We start from the raw sequence: 20,683 nt of genomic DNA on the forward strand, positions 1-20,683 counted from the left end.
TTATGAAGCATGTTTCCCTTATCTACAGTACAATTGTATGTATGACTTTATAGAATCTGAGAATGGACCTTATTTATGCTGCTGGTAAACTCAAGAAATTCTCTTCGACTCAAGGACTGAAATTGTGAAGTTTGTTTAACGGAAGCAGTATTGATATCTTTTGTGCCTTAGAAAATATTATATGATTTTAAAAAATAATGCCCGTGTATGTTTATTATTTGAGACAGAAATAGTCAAAATCAAAATGTTTATCTAGTTTGAAAGTGCATAAAGACACTGATTTAGTAGATACATACAAACACACACATCCTGACCTGCCTGCACACAGCCTCTTTCTATTACCAACCTTTTAATGATAACTGATAGGTCTTATCAGTTTCCTGGAGGAAATTTGTGATTAAATTCCAGATGATGGGGAATTGATTATTGTTGCAAATGCAGGATATTGACGCAATACCTTTAGAAACACAGTATAGGGGTAGGTGATTTACGGTGATAATTCAACAAACCATTCACCTAGCCACACTTGAACGCAAACCTCACATCCACCCATGCGCCTTCACATACCCCAAAACCCTTTCAACATTTTAAGTAGTTCTGTAAAAAGGTAATCCCCAAGGAAAGGGGCTGTTACAGGTAACCTGACCCACCCCAAAGAAGGTGGAGCTAAGCTGGGAGGTGAAGCTAGAAAAGATTGGGAGAGGACTGAGAAAAGTATCTGGAGGAAAGTGGAGAGAGATGGAGGAAGAAGTTTGGAAGAAGTACATGGACCAGAGAGGTGAAGGAGCTGCGCTTGCTACTTGGCCTTGGACTTGTACCAGGGACTTGGGGGATCTGGAAGGAGACATTTGAAAGAGACAGAGAAGTGGGTGAGAGACCGGTGGGGACAATGGCAGCCTTTATTTTGATTTTGCTCTTTTCTTTCCAGACTTGCCTGACCCCTTCACCCCTTTCCTATGGGTCCCAACCAGGAGGTGCCTTAGACATGTGGCAGGCTTTCAGATCTCAGTGGCCCTGCTTTGGGCCAACCCTGTTTGGCTGGGCACTTTCCCACGAGGGGGCGGTTAACCTTGGGTATTGCATGGCAAACTGTGTTAACTATATTCTTTCTCTTCTCTCTATTGCACGTTAATTGCATTAAAGTTCCTTTCCAATGAATGTCTTATGCTGTAGAGTATGTTTGTTTTGATATGGCAGATGGCAGAATCCTTTTAGAGTAGGCAGGTTTGGGGTCCGGGGTGCCCCTCATTCTGTCCTGTAACAGCTGCACTAATTGAAGAGTTAAAAGTTACCAGGATATCACAAAAATAGCTGTACTTCCAAGAAATTTAACCCAGGAGACTTTATTCCATTCCTTTCTAACACTATAACTTCAGGGCACTTCTCCAGACCTTCATATATATCTTTATGAACCTTGATATGCTTTCAGAGGTAAGAAACATTGCCTGTCTCACTTTGGAAGTCTCCTTCCTAGGCATTGTGACTGCATATTTCATTAGCCTGAATGCTGGGGGAAAATAACATTTTATCTTTGCTGAACATTTCTAAGATTATGTAGAAAGAAAAGAATATTTTCAATGTTCTCTAACCACCGAAACGTACTGTGGCAATCAAGCAAATCCTGTCACTGTATATCTAAGAGTGATCAGGAGACTTACTACAGAAATTTTAGATGGGGTTTGTGAACCACATCGGTCAGAAGACAAGATTAGCTAATGTGGGCAAAAATATTAGCTGTCCTTAATATCTTGTTGAAATTCCTAAAAAGCAGAATTACTGTAACATCTGTAGGACTGTCGACATTTGAAAATTATAATGGTGACTGATGTCGTGTTGATGACATGTGGGGTTCAGTGAGTGGGGTCCTTGAGTTACCCCTGAGAAAAGTTCAGTGGCACATGGCAAGTTTACCCAGGAGACGAAGATGTTTGCACAGACACAGGCTGGTGAAGGTTACATTTTGAAAGGACGGGCTTATTAGGAAAAGGAGAAAGAGGCACCTGCATAGTCACAGATGGGCAGTCTTGGGAGAAGAGCTGTGTTTTGCCAGTGCAGAAATTATACTGACAACTGGTTCTGGGGAGGGGTTCAGTCCTTTGTGGAATTGTTATCTATCGTGAAATTAATCACCTTTAATTGTTAGCTATTGTTCAGTTAAGCACTTTTAGTTGTGACTAGGTTTATTTGCAAGGAGAGGTGATTCTCTACAATGGCCCTCAATCGCCATATCCCCACCTGTGGTCTGCTCCTTTGGATATTTTCTAAAGCAGTCTGACCCAGGATTTTTCATTTCTATAGCTGGTTTAATGACTATGTTAAGTACTTTTACCCCCCACCTCCAAATTCTGGTCTTGCGAGACTTAAATTTTCTATTCTAAGCCTCTATCAGTGACTGTATATCTTTATTATATTATACCCCCAGGTCTCAAGACATTTCATCTCAGAGCTTCTTAATCTCTTCTAACCAAATAATAATTTAAAAAGGAACTGGTACCAAGGAATCTGGTAGCCTGTAAAGACATTTTAAAGCATTTTCATCTTACCTTCAAGGATCAAATGTAGTTTTCTGAAAATATGTTGGGGAGTTACCATTGCTAGAAAGAGCACTGAACTTCAACTTAGAAAACCTGGATTCCATTGTTACGTAGTTGAAAAACGTTTTAGTTGAGGAAATCAAGTAGAAATTGGAACAGTTTCCTTATCTGTGAAATCAAGGAAGTAAAACTATGTGAGTTTTTGCAATAACCAGTCTCAGGATTCAGCCCCACCCTGCACTTTGTATTAGTGTTGCCAAAAATAACATACAAATCTGACCATTTAATGCCTTCCAATGGCTGTTAAAGTTCCTCACCATAGCCTTTTTCCCTCTTGCTTTATTTCCTATAACCTCCCCACTCCTATTTTTATGCTTCTGTTATAACCAACAATTTGAGACTTTCTGGGTATAGCATGCTGTTTTACTCTTTAATGCATCTGCACATGTGTTGTTTCCTTTGAGTGGATGATCCTTAACCAGGATCCACTCCAATATTGCCAAGAAACTTCCACTAATGATCAAATCATAGCTCAGAATAGTGCTTTTATTCATTCACTTATTCATTTAGGTAACATTGTTTTACAATGCTGTGATTTAAGGGAATAGATTTACACCTCCTTCTACCACACCCACCAAAAAAGCACCCTTAGTCCTTTATCATAGACCATTGGGCTCCCTCCCCACTTTGGTTCTACCCCCACTCCTCTCCTTTCTAGTAGTCTCAGTTCTGGCAGTCTTAGACATAGGGATTGTTTTCGTTTACTATTGTCAGTTCCTTTGCTTTGCTTCTCTGTATTCCACGTATGAATGACATCATCTGGTATTTGTCTTTCTCCTTCTGACTTACTTCACTTAGCATAATCCGCTTCAGCACCTTCCATATTGCAAATGGCAAGAGTTCATTTTTTTATAGCCGAGTTCATTAAGGATATATACCAAATCTTAATCTACTGCTAACACCTTTGGCACTTAGATTGTTTCTATAACTTGGCTGTTGTAAATAGGGCTTCAGTGAACAAAGAAATTCATATATCCCTAGAATTGGGGTTTGGGGGGATTATTTTGCATTCTTTGCCTACATGCCTAGGAGTTGAGATGCTGGATCGCATGGTAGATCTAAGGAATCTCCATATTGTTTTCCACAGTGGCTGGACCAGCCTGTTTCTACCTACAATTTCTACCAACATTGTGGCTAGACAAGCCTATGTTCCTTTTTTTCTTTACAGCATTGCCAACAATTGTTGTTTCTGGTCTTTTTCTTTTTTTTTTTTTTTAAAGATTTATTTATTTATGCATACAAGAGCTGGGGTACAGGCCAGAGATGGTGGGGGTGAAAGGATTCACCAGAGACAGAGCGAGGAACTGAATGGGCAGACTGACTGGAATACACTGCTGAGGGGAGTAGCAGGTGAGACAGGAGAGGTCTGCTGTGCCATGTGGGTTGCTCCCTGACTGGCCGGGGATCTAACTCGTGCTGCAGAGGCTGCAGATTTCTTCATAGTGTGGTGCTCAACCCTTTGCGCCACCAGGAAGGCCCCCTGTTCTTTTTGATATGGGTCATTCTCATGGCCGTGAGGTGGTATCTCGTTGTGATTTTATTTTTTTTAAAAGATTTATTTATACATACAGGAACTTGGGTCCAGGCCAGAGTTGTGGGGGGTGAGAGGATTCACCAGAGACAGAGTGGGGAACAGAACAGGCAGATTGACTGAAGTACACTGCTGAGGGGAGCAGCGGGCATAACAGAAGAGGTCTGCTGCGCCATGTGGGTAGCTCCCTGGCCGGGGGTCAAACTCTGGCTGGGCTGCAGTGGCTGCGGATGGCTTCATAGGTTGTATGGCTTCATAGGTTGCGTCTTAACCCTTTGCACCACCAGGGAGCCCTCTCCCTGTGATTTTAATTTGTATTTCCCTGGTAAATGACAATGAGCATTTTTTACTTTGCCTGTTGGCCATCTGTTCGTCTTCTTTGGAGGAGTGTCTAGTTAGCTCTTCTACCCAGTTTTTGAGTTCTTTGTTTTCTTTTTTAAAGATTTATTTATGTGGGCCTCCCCAGTGGCGCAGCGGTTGAGCGCTGGGTTGCGAAGCTGCCTGCAGCCTCTGCAGTGCTGGCCTGATCCCCAGCTCCCCGGGCACCAGAGGACGGTCCCACATGGCGCGCAGACCTCTCCTGCTGCCCGCTGCTCCCCTCAGCAGTGTACTTCGGTGCTTCTGCCTGCTCTGCTCCCCGCTCTGGCTCTGGTGAATTCTCTCACCCTCCCGTGCTTCTGACTGTACCCAGTGCTTGTATAAATAATAAATAAATAAATCTTTAAAAAAATATTTATGCATACGAGAACTGGGGTGTAAGCCAGAGGTGTGAGGAGTGAGAGGATTCACCAGAGAGAATGGGGAGCAGAACAGGTATATGTACTGAAATACACTGTTGAGGGCAGCAGCAGGTGAGGCAGGAGAGGTCTGCTGGCCAGGGATTGAACTCTTGCTGTAGTGGCTGGCAGTAGCTTATAAGCACTGTCTTTAACCCCTGCACCACCAGGGAGGCCCTGTTTTCATTTTGTTGAGTTGCATGAGTGTTTTGTAGATCTTGAATATTAATCTTTTGTCAAATACATGATGTGCAAACATTTTCTCCCATTCAAAGTGGGTGTGTTCTAATGAAGCTTTTTCTGTCTACCATTGACCCTATTCCTTCCTCTGGGTTACCTCCGTGCATCATCATACTTCTATTATTGTATTTACCCCAATCTGTTGTAGTTAGATTGGTTTCTTACTTGTTTTCCCTTTGAGGTTCTTTAAGACAAGTTTCATGTCTGCCATTTTGCCTGCATTTTTCCCCCCCAGCAAATACTTACAGAACACTTTGCCAGACACAGCCCTAGGCCCACAGGGATATAGCAGTGAACAAAACAGAGAAGGATACTTGTACTTAAGGAGCTTCCATAAGTACATTTTAGGGATACATTTGTGTTACCCTAAAACCTAGCAAGTAGAGTAGCATTTAGTATGCTAACAAGAAATAGTTGCTGGATTGAAGTAAGTAAAGTATTACAGCTAAATTTGTAGTTCCCTTATCTTTTTATTCATTATTGCCCACACTGTGCATATTATATTCTACTTATATATATATTAATATTTACTTTCATTTTTTTTTACAATTTAAAAGGACAGATTTATTAGGAAAAGGAGAAAGAAAAAAGAGACACCTGCATAGACACAGGTGGGCAGAGAATTGCTCCTGCTGCTTTGCGAAAGGAAAAGGTTTGTGAAAAGAAATGCCAGCATAGTCACAAGCAGGCAGGAGAGCTGCCAATATTTACTTTCAATACCAAATTTTCTATACCTTTATACCCATCGATGGTGCCTATAAAACAGCTTCTGAGCATGCTATGATATCTTAGTTGCCTTATTTAGAGCTAACGCATTGAGAGAGGTGTTCTTTCACTCATTAAGTTCAATAAATTTTTTTGAGCACCTGCTATTACTGGGCAATATGAAAGACGCTGAGCACAAAATTGAAATTAGATGTACTTCTCCCCTCTTGTAGCTTATAGTTTCTTGGTGAAGACAAACCAGTAAAGACTTAATGAATATATTACTATATATAATAATTGCCTCGGAGCTAATGAACTGGGGCCTGTAACAGTGAATGATGGGAGGTGTGCAATTAAGGTAGTATGGCAAAGGAGGGGAGTGTCTCTGAAGGGTTGGCATTTAAGTTGAAACCTATAGGTTAAGAAATAGCTATTACCCATATAAAAAGTGAGAGATGGAGAATTAGGGAAAAGAAGGTATGGCATGTGCGAGACTCCTGCAGTGGCAGAGAACACCTGCGGAGAGGGACAGCATAGATGGAGTTTAGAAAGTAAGGACAGGGCCTCCCTGGTGGTGCAAAGGGTTAAGTCTCAGTGCTCTCAAGCTATCAGCAGCCACTGCAGCACTAGCTCTATCCCAAGTCAGGGAGCTAACCCCATGGTGCAGCAGACCTCTCCTGTCTCGCCCACTGCTCTCCTCAGCAGTGTATAGGAGTCTGCCTATTCTGTTTCCCACTCTGTCTCTGTTGAATGCTCTCACACACCCCCACCCTGCCCTGCACCTCTGGCCTACACACCAGCTCTTGTATGCATAAATAAAATGCATCTTAAAGAAAAAAAGAAAAAGTAAGGATGAATGTTTAGAAAGTAAGGACGAAGGTAATTAGAGAAGTAGTAGGGGGCAAAATAATGCAGGGTCTTATATGCAATGTTAAGGCACTTCGAGTATGTTAAGAGGAGGAGTCATTCAAGGATTTTAAGCTGGAGAGTGACATAATGAGATTTATGTTTTGAAAATCCTACTTACAGTTGGGTTTACTGTGGGGGTACTTTGGGGGAGGAGTCAACAGTGACAGCTAGGCTCTTGCTGGCTGGAGGCACCATGTGCTGAGATAAGGGTGATAATGAGGTATAGGAAACAGGTTGGATGAATGAAAACTATATTTCAATGATTACAATCATGGTGGTAGTGTATTTGCCATAATTAGAGGAAAGAGAAACAGAAAAATCTGCCAACTGTCAATGACTTTCTTCAACTTGTTGAGGAAAGATAACCTAGTTCATGCATTTCAACTTCTCAAGTTATCTTGATACTTAACCTAAGAAATTATCTTTTTCCTGTCTTCTCCCCCTCCTCAAAGTGACTAGGATTACATTTTCTCTAAATATACTATTAAGAATTAATCTTTCTTACAATCCACAAAACTATGAGTATATTCATATCATAAATAATAGAGTAATTCTCAAAAAGTAACACTTTTCATTTGTCATCAGATTTTCGCAATGTAATAGCTTCCTAAAACTAGTAATATAACCTATGTAATATATTCCTAGATAAGTCTCTAGCAAGGTAATGTCAAAGGACCTGTTAAGTAAAAATCACTTGCAAATGCTAGTTCCCAATGAGAATCCTTACCTATCTAGCAAAGTAATCAGAATCTCTAGGGGTGGGGCCTTGAGACCACACTTGTCTTACAGGCTGACATTTGAAAAAAATCTCTAAATGAGGTATTCTTATTTTTTTAAAAAATATTTATTTATTTATACAAGCACTGGGTACAGTCAGAAGCTCGGGAGGGTGAGAGAATTCACCAGAGTCAGAGGGGAGAGCAGAGCAGGCAGACTGACGAAGTACACGGCTGAGGTGAGGGGAGCAGCGGGTGGCAGGAGGCATGTGGGACCCTCACCCGGCAGCAGCAGCCGTGTGGGACCCTCACCCGGCAGCCGGGGATGGAACCTGTGCTGCAGAGACTGGGCAGCTTCGCAACCCAGCGCTCAACTGCTGCGCCACTGGGGAAGCCCGGTATTCTTATTTTTTACTGTCTTGGACTCATTCAATGGTCTGGTGAATTATATGGATCCTTTCTCAAATAAGATCTGTAGGCTCAGGAAGGAAATCAATTATATTGAAATATAGCGATCAAAATATTTTAAAAACAAATTTTATGTAGCAATTTACATTATATAGATTTTTATTAACACATGAATGGGATCTAGCAGGAAGTGTAATACTATAATTTGAGGCAGTGAATGAGTGTAAATAATATTTTGAGACATCTGCCACAACTGCAATGTGATATGAAATTATCTGCAGTTTCTACTAGTGACAGTTATAAATGCAGCTAATACTATAATGGTTTCTTGTGTAAATTCATAGTAGAATGAAATCTTAGGTTTCCATCAAAGGTAAGTGAAAATAACAATACAATATATTTTCCATCCAAGTTAACAGTCTTAGAATCCTTGGCTTGGCATTTGAGATGTAGCAAAAAGATAAGTAAGGAAGGGAGTAAGGATTGGAACTGGTCTTCAGAGGGACAAATTCTCTCTCTTTAGAGAGTCAATATTTGGTGTCATTAATATAAATACTTAAATGAGGAATCAGAGATCAAATTCATACACTGTTGTTTTCTCTTTTAATTCTTTGGTTTTACTGCTTTGACCCCCAAGTATACCTGGGTGGGCTTCTCTGCACCCTTCTCTTGCACCCAGTCTCTTCAACTCAGTCTCTTCCGGAGAGTAGCTATGGAGAAGTGTTATTCTGTGGTTTTGAAGGAAGATCATTTTCAAAATGGAGAGAGAGGCATTGTGTATTTTTTGTATTACATTGTGTAGCTTTTGTATTAATGTATTCAGAAAACAGGGTGGTATTTAAACACTATATATGAAGTTAAAAGTAACTGAGGCTGAAGATGAAGCTGAATGTCCTAATTCCATAGAATTCCATAGGATACCTTCTGACTGACTGCATGTATGAGTTCATGATGGGGTTAATAGGAAGCCAGAGGAGAACCTGACTGATGAAGAGAGACAAAATGAAGTGTCTTATGAAAATATGCAGGCAAAATGAAGAATGCATTAGAGGCAGGAAGGCCATTTCTGAGGCTTTCGTAGAAATCCAATTGAGAAAAATATGGTTCTCTAAAGTAGTAAGGCAGTGTTCATGGTACAGAGAAGAGGGAACAGATATGAGAAATCCTAATGATTGATTTGATATGTGCCATGCAGAAGAGGAGGTTGGGATGGTTGAAGGTTCTAGCTTTTATGTGAATGGAAATAGCATCAACAAAGGTGGGCCTCCATGGTGGTGCACGCAGAGGGTAAGTCTCAGCATTTTGAACCTATTGCCAGCCACTTCAGCTCAAGTTCGATCCTTGGCCAGGGAGCTAACCCAAATGGTGCAGCAGACCTCTCCTGTCTCTCCTGATGCTCCCCTCAGTAGTGTATTTCAGTCAGTCCACCTGTTCTGCTCCCCATTCGGTCTCTGGTGAATCCTCTCACCCCCACCCCCACATCTCTGGCCTGCACTCCAGCTCTTGTATGCATAAATAAATAAATCTTTAAAAAAATAGTGTCAACAGAGATATGAATTATGAGATGCACAGCTAGTTTTTTTTTGGTGGGGCGGGGTAGTTACTTGTTTTCTATTGCCTGAGATTGAACTCCACTTTAGCATTTTGCCTAGACTTGACACTCATAGACTTTTACCTTCAATCTTTTTCCTTCCATGGTAAAATTTCTTATTCTAATAGTTGATTGACTATTTGCTCTATGAGTGTATTTATGATTACTCATGGTTTAAATTGTGCTCTAATTTCTAAGTAACAGTTGTTTTTTAAGAAGGGTTTTGGGACAATGCTTTAACTTACAGGGGTTATTTTGTTTTGCTTATTTTTAAAGATTTATTTGTTATTAATACATACAAGAACTGGGGAGTGAGATGATTCACCAGAGACAGAGTGGGGAGCAGAACAGGCAGATCTACTGAGATACACTGCTAAGGGGAGCAGTAGGTGAGACAGGAGAGGTCTGTTGCACCATTTGGGTTAGCTCCCTGGCTGTAGTGGTTGGTAATAGTTTGATAATGCTGAGACTTTAGCCCTTCCCTGCATCACCAGGAAGGCCCCTGTATAATAACTATTATCACAATATCACTTCCATAGGTTGATTAAGATAATGAATTAGGCAAGAATGAAAACCACTTTTTTCCCTCAATAAATTTGAGATTGAAGAAAGTTCCATGACTCATAGCATGTAGTGCTGCCGAAGGAGTCTTTTGGTTGTTGGATCATCTGTGTGTGAGATGTGAGGTGATGCTGATGTTATGTGTTTTGATTTTTTAAATGTTGACAGTGTGTATGTTAATAGAAATGCTGTGGTCAGAAGTCCATTAGAATAGCTTCTGGGAAGGAAAACTGATTTAAGAAATCAGTAGGGAGACTCAAAAACACAAAGCCCTTCAGTGACACATGAGTTGGTTGGGAGCAAAGGGAAGGATGAGATGATAGAAATACTCATTAAAATTAAAAGCCACAGAAAAATGGGGAATAGCATAAATAACAATGCAACATAAATCATTATCTACAGGGCTAACTAAAAAACAAAAGAATTAGTGTTGCCAGTTCACACTTTATGTAGAAAACAGTAATTTGTTTCCTGGAGGTATTTTTGACACAAAACCTAACAATGGAAAACTGCCGTAAAGTCTGGATCTTGTTTTAATGAGATCTTGTAAGTACAGCAACAGTACAGAACTAGAAGCTACAAAGCTCTCCAGAGTATTCAGTAAATCAAGTTTGATGCTGTGAAAATAGAACAATGAGAGCATATTCCCTGCACCTATTCAAAATATGAATAATAATAAAATTCCTTTTTATTACAGAATTTCAGTTATCTTAGGCTTTCAATGTGATATTCAAGCCAGGCAACAGTTACCTATATTACTACCTAAGAAAGATTATTGAAGACTTGGGATGACTAAGCATTAACAATAAGCATGTATTTATTGACCACTTGATATATAAGAAGATATGAAATTAATGAAAACAGATCTGAAAGAAATATTTACAAGTTTCCTGAGCATTAATCATGGAGGGGTACAATAGAAATGTCAAAGTGAGGGATCTCGTCATACTTGCAAATCAGAGGAAACACTCTAGAGGAATTGTATATTTAAGTGAGACTTGAAAGATGAAGAAGTATTAGCCTTCTAGGTAGAGACGAGAGCATGTATGGGGCTCTGGAAATGAGAGAGAACATGTCATATACCAGGGACAAAGTGAAGGAAAGTGTGACTGAAGCACAGGAAATAATGGGGAGTTCGGTTAGTGGTAACACTGGAGAGTAAGGCAGGAGTCGTATTGTGAGGTGTATTATAGACCACATTGAGAATTTGGGGCTTTATTTGAAAGGTGTTACAAATATAAATGACTGATGTTAAATTCATTGAAAGAGATGGTGTTGTCAGCTTGAAAGACAGTAATAGATGCCTACTAATTTTTTGTTAGTCAGTTTATTACCTGTGTTAACTATTAGATTGTGATTACCAAACATGGAATAGTCATTTGTATTTCATGAAACTTTTGAAATCAGATGATGATTGTTAGACAAGTGCATCAAGATATTCTGGCTAGGTTGACTTTATGGTTCCATTTATTTATTTATTTATTTATTTATTTATTTTTTGTTTATACAAGCACTGGGTACAGTCAGAAGCACGGGAGGGTGAGAGATTGCACCAGAGCCAGAGCGGGGAGCAGAGCAGGCAGAAGGACTGAAGTACACTGCAGAGGGGAGCAGCGGGCGGCAGGAGAGGTCTGCGCGCCATGTGGGACCCTCCTCCGGTGGCCGGGGAGCAGCCAGGGATCGAACCGGCGCTGCAGAGGCTGTGGGCAGCTTCGCAACCCAGCGCTCAACCGCTGCGCCACCAGGGAGGCCCTATGGTTCCATTTAAATGAATATATGTGTATTAGGAGATGTTGGTCCTCATTTGGAGTGGGTATTAGCCAATCCGAAAATGAAGTCCAGGAAGGAAGGGAATAGAGAGAAAATGAATAGATATATGACCCATTAATGATATGATTACAAATAATATTCAGTAACTTTTCCATATGGTGTCAGTGAATGAAGTGAGATTGAGGAGACTTAGATGCAGTTATATATTTCATTTGACTTACCTTTGTAATTTCCTTAGGAGATAACTTAAATTAGTCATGTCTTTTCAAAAAAAGATTTTTTTTATACTTATAAGAACGGGGATACAGGCTAGGGGTATGGGGGGAGGAGGGCAGTTGAAAGGATTCACCAGAGACAGTGGAACAGAACAGGCAGACTGACTGAAATACACTGCTGAGGGGAGCAATGGGAGAGACGGGAGAGGTCTGCTGGGCCATGTGGGTAGCTCCCAGGCTGGCCAGGGATCGAACTTGTGCTGCAAAAGCTGTGGATAGCTTCATAAGTGCTGTGCTTAACCCCTTGTGCCACTGGGGAGGCCCTAGTCACGTCTTTGTTCTATTATAAAGACAGCTGGCTTAGAACCAAACATTATAAAGGTTCACTTAATGGAATCATGTCATTTAGAATATCTTGAGCTCTGGAGAGAGGTATATCATGCAAGAAGTCTTGATTACAATTGTTATATTTATTTGCATCTCAATTCCTTAGAAAATAAACACATTCTAAAGAAATTCCTTCAATAGGGACTTGGCAACGTAAGTAGCCTGCCTCATAATAAATATTCACCCCTCTCTAATTGCAATATTGAATATGTGTCTTTGATGGGTCTCTTATGGCAGGTGTATTGACATTCTTTTCCCTCCTGATGTTGCTATAATAATTTTACAGAATGGTAGAGGGTACTGTGAATATATCTTGACTTAAGGTGTGAATTAGAAGAAAGATACTTGCTCAAGCTTTGCCTTATACTCTAGGGAAGTTGCCCAGAATGTTGTTGTAAGAGGCTGCCAGTCATGCAGCAAAACCTGTCACACCCTTCACTGTCTTTGTGCAAATCTGTAATAACTAATACTGTGTTGTCTACTTTGCTTACTAATGTGTGGTTTTATATATACAGGTGATGGTAAGCCACTAACGGTTGATGATGGCTTTGACTTTTTTCACTAGCACATAAGTTACATTTGAGCATTTAACCCTCCTTACTTTCCTGAAGACCAACATAATGCCTCTTGGGGATGATGGTCAAAGTGAGACTTTTTTTGTTATTTTTAAAGATTATTTATTTATACAAGCACTGGGTATAGTCAGAAGCGCGGGAGGGTGAGAGAATTCACCAGAGACAGAGCGGGGAACAGAACAGGCAGACTGACAAAATACACTGCTGAGAGCAGCGGGCGCGGCAGGAGAGGTCTGTCACGCCATGTGGGACCCTCTCCGGTGGCTGGGGATTGAGCCGGTGCTGCAGAGGCTGCAGGCAGCTTCGCAGCCCAGCACTCAACCACTGCGCCACCGGAGAGGCCCAAAGTGAGACTTTTGATCTATGACTGTGCTCCAGAGCAAATTCCATTGGCCTGCATGATATCTAACTATATTTCTGACCTTAGTGCTGTGCTCAGTTTAGCTGAGTCAGGTTTCTTGGGAGCACCAGTGGATGTCAAATGGCAGAACTCACAAAAATGTGCCTTGTCTATTTAGTCAAAGGACTAAAATCTAGCTAAAAGAGTATGCAAATGCCTACTGTTGAGATGAGAACATAAATTTTTTTATGACAATTTTTATGCATCTCAAGGAAAAAAGATCTGAATTTGGTATTCTGTTTCCACCCACAGTGTATCAATGTTTTCTTTAATGGTAGTCTTCTAAGCCAAATACTGATCACCAAGTTGTCATAACTTTCAGTTTGATTGAGCCTCATAAGCTTTTTTAAAAACAGTGTTTTGTTTTTGTAGTGTCTACGGTATTTAACTTTTAAACAGGAAGGGAGACAGGCTGTAATTTGTTAGGAAGACCATATCTTGTAGTTCTCTGGGTTAAAAGGGACAATAGTAACTGGGGCTCTACCCTTTTCGTAATATGGTCTATCATCCAGAGCATTTACTCAAGCTACTTAGTAGAAGTCATCCCAGTCTGAATATACATTGCTTTCAAAGGACAGTTTGCTTCTGGAGTAACCCAAAACACAAACTGTTACTGTTTACAAAACATTAAGGGTAGTAGTTTGCTGGAACCAGTTTGTTATGGCTAATAAGAACCAATTGTGTACATATCTTCCTAATGCTGTGTTGAATGACATAACATTGGTACACTGACATTGGCCATGGTAAGGGTATTTACACCACAGGAATAGGCAAAGGCTATCAACTAGAGTTTCCTTTTTCTTTAGAGAGCCAGTTGTTAAATGTTTGCCAACACACCACTGGCTGGGGGCCACTATCCCAGTCATTGAGACCTACCCCAGAGTAGACTTTGAAACATTCCATTCCATACATGGGTTTGGAACTGACCTAAACTTCCCATTTGGGGTGACAATTTTGAGAAATTAGCTGGTTCAAATCTATATATTTGAAACTGGGTGAGAAACAACTAAGTCATTTGAAGGATAAAGGGCCAGGATGGGGATGAATTACCATTCAGTTTATTGCATTCACAGCAATGTTGTCTAACAGACTGCTTCCAGGTGCTAGCCATTTACTGCAAATAAGAAATGTGGAATCTTTTGTTGTTGGAACAATTTACCAAACAAGTACCTTCCTGTCCATTCATGGCAAAGGGATGAGAGGAACAAAAGAAGTCCTCGACTTGAGTATAGTCTGTAAGTGTTTTAGTTCCTTGGCAGGCACTGATATGTTGCCTGTGTATCCACCCCATCCCTGCAGATTCTCTTGGCTTCACGATTGTCGAAACCCTGTGTAAATAGTTGGTGATATTGAAGATGGCAATTTCCATAAACTATATTTTTTTCTTTTTGACAAAAAAAGGACTTCCTGTTTTTTTTTGTTTTTTTCCAGAAGAATGCCTCAGACACCTGGGTTTCAGTGCTTTCATTTTTAGAATGAACATTCATCCTACTTGGCAGATAATATTTTGACTTTCAGAACACCTTTAGAGTATGCCTTTAAAAGTTTATTGGTAAGGGGCCTCCCCGGTGGCGCAGTGGTTGCGCGCTAGGTTGCGAAGCTGCCCGTGGCCTCTGCGGCACCGGTTCGATCCCCGGCTGCTCCCTGGCCACCGGAGAAGGGTCCTGCATGGCGTGCAGACCTCTCCTGCTGCTCGCTGCTCCCCTCAGCAGTGTACCTCGGTCCTTCTGCCTGCTCTGCTCCCCGCTCTGGCTCTGGCTAATTCTCTCGCCCTCCCGCGCTTCTGACTGTACCCAGTGCTTGTATAAATAAATAAATAAATCTTTTTAAAAAAAAAACTTTATTGGTAAAAATATTTACAATACATATAATAGACATACGGATAATTCTATTACAAAACATAAAAAAATGAAATATATGAATGGAAAACATTTTAAAATATAAGAACAAAACATTGAAAAAGAAATCTAATCAGTCTATAAATATGTGAAGAGACCCTATCTCACTCATAATTGAAAATGTAAATGCAAAGTTGGTTGAGAGTATGAAGTAAATAGGCACTCATGCTATATTGTTGGGAGTATAAACTGGTATTAGGTCTGAGTAAATTTGATAGTATATTTCAAAATTGAACTCAACATTCTTCTGAGATTCTATAATACAGAAATAACCTGCATACACACGTTTGTGTGCACAAGCACACACACATACACTTAAGAGTATTCATTATAACATTGCTTTATTTATAACATTATCTTTAGATGGATTCATATCAAGCAGTTCTCAGGTTACTTATATTTGTTTATGTTGGAAAGGTGGTATGAAAAGGGAAACACTTTTCATTGTATATTCTTCTGTCCCTTTCAAATATTTCATAATTAGCAGATACTACTTTTGTGTCTAAACTGTATTAGAAAATGTGTCTTTTTCCTAAGCAGGAAAGAATTCACTGATAGGTGATTTAGAAATGAATGAATTCACTTAAGTGTGTGTGTGGGCTGATGCAAAGGAGGATCCTCAAGAAAATAGTTTCAATTTTATGCTGTTCTTTTTACCCCAACATACTTTCAACTCTTCCCTACCTCTTCTTCCCAATTGCTGCATATGGCATTCTCCATTGTAGATGAGCCATCTACCTACCCACCCACCCACCTATTCTACCTATCCACTAGATTAATTTTCTAGCTTATTTAAGCCATTTCCTTTGCAAATTATGGAAGCAGTGTCTGCCCTTAGTCAAAACAAAAACAAAAGCCAATAAACAAAACAAAAAACAAAAATGGGATACACTTAGTGAATGATACAAATTTAAAATCAACTACAGGGCCTCCCTGGTGGCGCAGCGGTTGAGCGCTGGGTTGCAAAGCTGCCTGCAGCCTCTGCAGCACCAGTTCGATCCCTGGCTGCCGGGTGAGGGTCCCACATGGCACGCAGACCTCTCCTGCCACCTGCTGCTCCCCTCAGTAGTGTGCTTCGTCCTTCTGCCTGTTCTGCTCCCCGCTCTGGCTCTGGTGAATTCTCTCATTCTCCCGCGCTTCTGACTGTACCCAGTGCTTGTATAAATAAATAAATAAATCTTCAAAAAAAAAAAATCAACTACAGCCTAGTCTTATTGTCCAGAGGCAACCACTGTTCTAGTGGTTATTTTTATATCATTAAATAATATGCTTATTGTTATAATGTTAATAATGATATCATTACAATAATATAACATGCGTATCCTCTTTATTTCCTCTTCCTCCTCTCCCCTTCCCTCCCATTTCCTCTGTATTTCTTTTTTTTTTTAATGCAATACTATTTTCTTTTTATTTTTTTAAGATTTATTTATTTATTTATTTATTTTATTTATACAAGCATTGGGTACAGTCAGAAGCGCAGGAGGGTGAGAGAATTCACCAGAGCCAGAGCGGGGGGCAGAGCAGGCAGAAGGACTGAAGTACACTGTTGAGGGGAGCAGCGGGCGGCAGGAGAGGTCTGCGCACCATATGGGACCCTCCTCCGGTGGCCAGGGAGCAGCCGGGGAGCAGCCCGGGGATCGAACTGGCGCCGCAGAGGCCTCGGGCAGCTTCTCAACCCAGTGCTCAACCGCTGTGCCACCGGGGAGGCCCCTTTTGTATTTCTATGCCAGCTTGGGGAAAAAAAAAATCCATATCAGTAAATCTAACTGTGGCTCAGTTCATAGTTTGGGATATTTGATCAAGATGAAAAGTGGCGTAGATACAGCACATAATTAGAGGGTACCCAGTATTGAAAAGAATGGATGAAACCAGAGAGAAAAATATAGCTAAAAAAAGGAGAAAAAAATCGAGATGTTGGTGGTTCCCTTGTACTAGTCCCTTACCTAGAACCTGAAAGGGCTAGATTATAGTTTGGTATTTTAATTGTGACTGAAATTCTTACCCAGAATTCCTGGGACTCTTAATGGCATGGTAAAGTAGAAAGAACATGGCTTGGGAATGTAAATCACTTGATTTTGAATCACAATTCCACCACTTTTTACCTATGTGATCTTGTAGCAACTTGAGAAACTTCTTTGGTTCCTGGTGACCTTATCTATGACCTGATAATAATGTGTGTTTTTTTTTAAAGATTTATTTATTTATTTATACATGCACTGGGTATAGTCAGAAGCGTGGGAGGGTTAGAGAATTCACCAGAGCCAGAGTGGGGAACACAACAGGCAGACTGACGAAATACACTCCTGAGGGGAGAATTGGGTGCTGAAGGAGAGGTCGGCCGCGCCATGTGGGACCCTCACCTGGCAGCCAGGGATCGAACTGGCGCTGCAGAGGCTGTGGGCAGCTTCGCAGCCCAGCGTTCAACCGCTGCGCCACCAGGAGGCCTCTGATAGCAATGTTTTAATGAACAGTATCCTCGTAAGAGTTTGATGATGAAGATGTTAATGATAGCATTCAATATTTATTGACTGCTTACTATGTGCCAGGTGTGATTCTCAGTATCTTGTTTAACAATACCTGCACGAGAAAGGTTCTATTGTTATCTCATTACAGATGAAAAAAATACAGATACAGATTAAGTAATTTTTCCGAAGCCCATAGGTAGCAAAGGATGCAGCTAGGACTCATACTAAGGCAATCTGATGACAGATTGTATAGTATAATGTAATATATATTGTAAAGCATCTACTACGGTGTATGGCACACAGTAGTGGTAAGTATGTATTTTTTCTATCAACCAGGTCGACTGGTAGACATTACTCCCAAAGGAACTTGTGTGACTTTATACAGTCATAATCCCCTTTTTATTTTTTTTTTCAGAGAAACTTGTCATCAAATGTTTTGCCTTAAACCTTGTTATACAAAGTGTTCGGTATAATTTAGAGCATTAACAACAACTCAGTGAGCTGTTATGCTTCCTAAAGATGTGAGCTAGAGCCCATAACTTTCTCCCTGCAGCATTCAAACACAAGTTGGTAGGAAACTGACAACATTCCTAGATAGTCATGTTTCTTATAGTGTCCATAGGGACATGTACAAATAGTCACAAAATAGATCCATGCTTTTCAGAGTTCCCCAAAGCAGATTGACAGGTCGAATTCAAGTAACATCCACCCCTGTTTCACATAAGAAATAAATCTGTAGAGTCAAAGGAAAATAATGATAAAAAGGAGAAGAAAACAATAAGGCAAGGAAACAATGGCAGGTCTCAATGTGACTTTATTTGGAAGAAGTCATATGAGAGAGAGGATGTGAATTTGTACTAAGTCTTTTATCAGTTAAGTGAGATATCAGTTACCTCTAAGATAAACTTTTGATAAGTACTAATTTATCTTCATGGTTATCACCCCAGTCTAGGCCATTATCCTCTCTCATCTGGACTATCCAAGTAGTTTCCAAACTTGTTTCTCTGCATCCAGTCTTCTCCATTCCAATCAAAGGATTGGTTGTAAAACTAGGCAAAGTGACTCTGTGGTTACTGGAAGGTCAAGCAAGTACAAAAGTACCACTTTTATACTACCTTTTCTGTAGTATGTATTTCAACCATTTCTAAGCTCTTTGATACTGCTTCAGCATTGGCTTTCAATCCTTGTCTGAATGGCCAAAATTACCTTTGAAAAAATGGTAACAGTTTTTGTTACCCTAGTGTTGCAATAGGAACTTTGTTGCCGCTTTGCGGAAGTAAGGCGATGAGGCACACGACAGTCATAGAGCAGGTTTGCAAGGCAAGACTCTGCTACTTACCTTGCAAGAGCAGAAGTTCTTGTGCCATTTATTGAAAGCATCCAGACTAGTAAAAGCTGATCACGTGACAATGGTATGAGGAATAAGGTCCGGGGGGTGGAATAGGAATGGGGGACAACATTTTACAAGGGACGGGGAAGTGGACATTGTGACCATAAGTCAAGAGACATTAGTATCAGCAAAGTATTTGATGACACAATCCTGAGACCACCATGTAGATAGTCATGTAATCAAGTCAGTGGTGGCTTAGGCATCCCTCGGCAGTGAAGGAATGCTCTGCTGTGATTTGCAGATAGCAGATAGGTCACAGTTGCCCATGAGTGGCCAGCTAGTAGTCAGCTCATAGGAACCCACACCCTAGTAACTCTGCTTCTACTTTTAATCCATACATAGCCAGCAAACTGTGTGATCTGTACCAAAACAAGAAATCAGATTGTTACTTCCTTAATTAAAACCTTTTTTTCCCACTGCACACTTAGGATAAAATCCAAATTGCTTACTGAGAACTATGAAGCCCTCAGGTTCAGTCCACCTTCCTTCTACAATGGTTTCCTACAAGTCTTCCATACACACTCTCTACTCCAGATTCATTGATCTGTCTTGATTTTCTTAATCAGACCATGGTAACCCAACCCTAGCACATCTTCTTATTCCTCTAATGGAAACATTTTTTCTTTCCCTTCCCCTGGTTAAACCCTACGCATTCTTCAAAACTGAGATCGAATGTCACTTTTTAAGCAAGTCTTTTGACCACCACATACTAGATTGGTTAGGCACCATGCATAGCTCCTTTCTGTGCTTATTGTAGTTACAATTAAATAATTACTTGATCAAATGTATTTCTCTCAATTGCAAGTTAGCTTGATGAGGATAAAGCTCATTTCTGATTTCACAATACTGTACCCTCAGTGCTTGCTAAGTACATATTATTCTCAGTATTTGAGTGAACTAAATTAAAGGATATGTGAATTATGACTATTTTGTATGTGTGTGTGTTTGTGTGTATATGCATATGTGGGAGTGGATTTTACAACCCTCTGGCATAATCCTGTACTTGAATTCCAAGTCAGATGCTCATATAGTTTATTTCAAATTTTACTGATGTCAAACATAACATGTCTTTTGCTGGACTCAAGGAAATATGAAATATAAAGTTGAAAATATTTGAAGTATTCATAGCTTCTTATGTAAAATAACAATGTGGATAGACATAGAGTAGCAATATATTAGCTCTATTACTAATGTTTAGTTAAGGAATAGAACAATTTGTTAGTGAGTATGGATCAGCGTGATGAATAAAGATCCTACCAATGTTTTTTATCTGTAAAGTGTGCCTTTAGGCTGTAACTCAGTGGGAAAAAAGTAATCTTTTAATTATGGATGAATTATCAGTTCCTGCCAGTTTGTTGCTATATAGGTAATACAATTTGCTAAGCTCAGTGGACAAGATTGTCTCTTATGGAGTCTTTGATTGTTCCAATTATGCTTTGTAGATGTCTCCTGAGACATGTATAACACAGAACTGGATTCCTTGCACATAGAACTGGGTGGTGCATTGGAGAGCTGATTTTATTGAGGGAAGTATTGACTTGATTTTGTTTTT

The sequence above is a fragment of the Talpa europaea genome (genome assembly GCF_964194135.1).
Source record: "Talpa europaea genome assembly, chromosome: X".
In the NCBI taxonomy this organism is placed as follows: domain Eukaryota; kingdom Metazoa; phylum Chordata; class Mammalia; order Eulipotyphla; family Talpidae; genus Talpa; species Talpa europaea.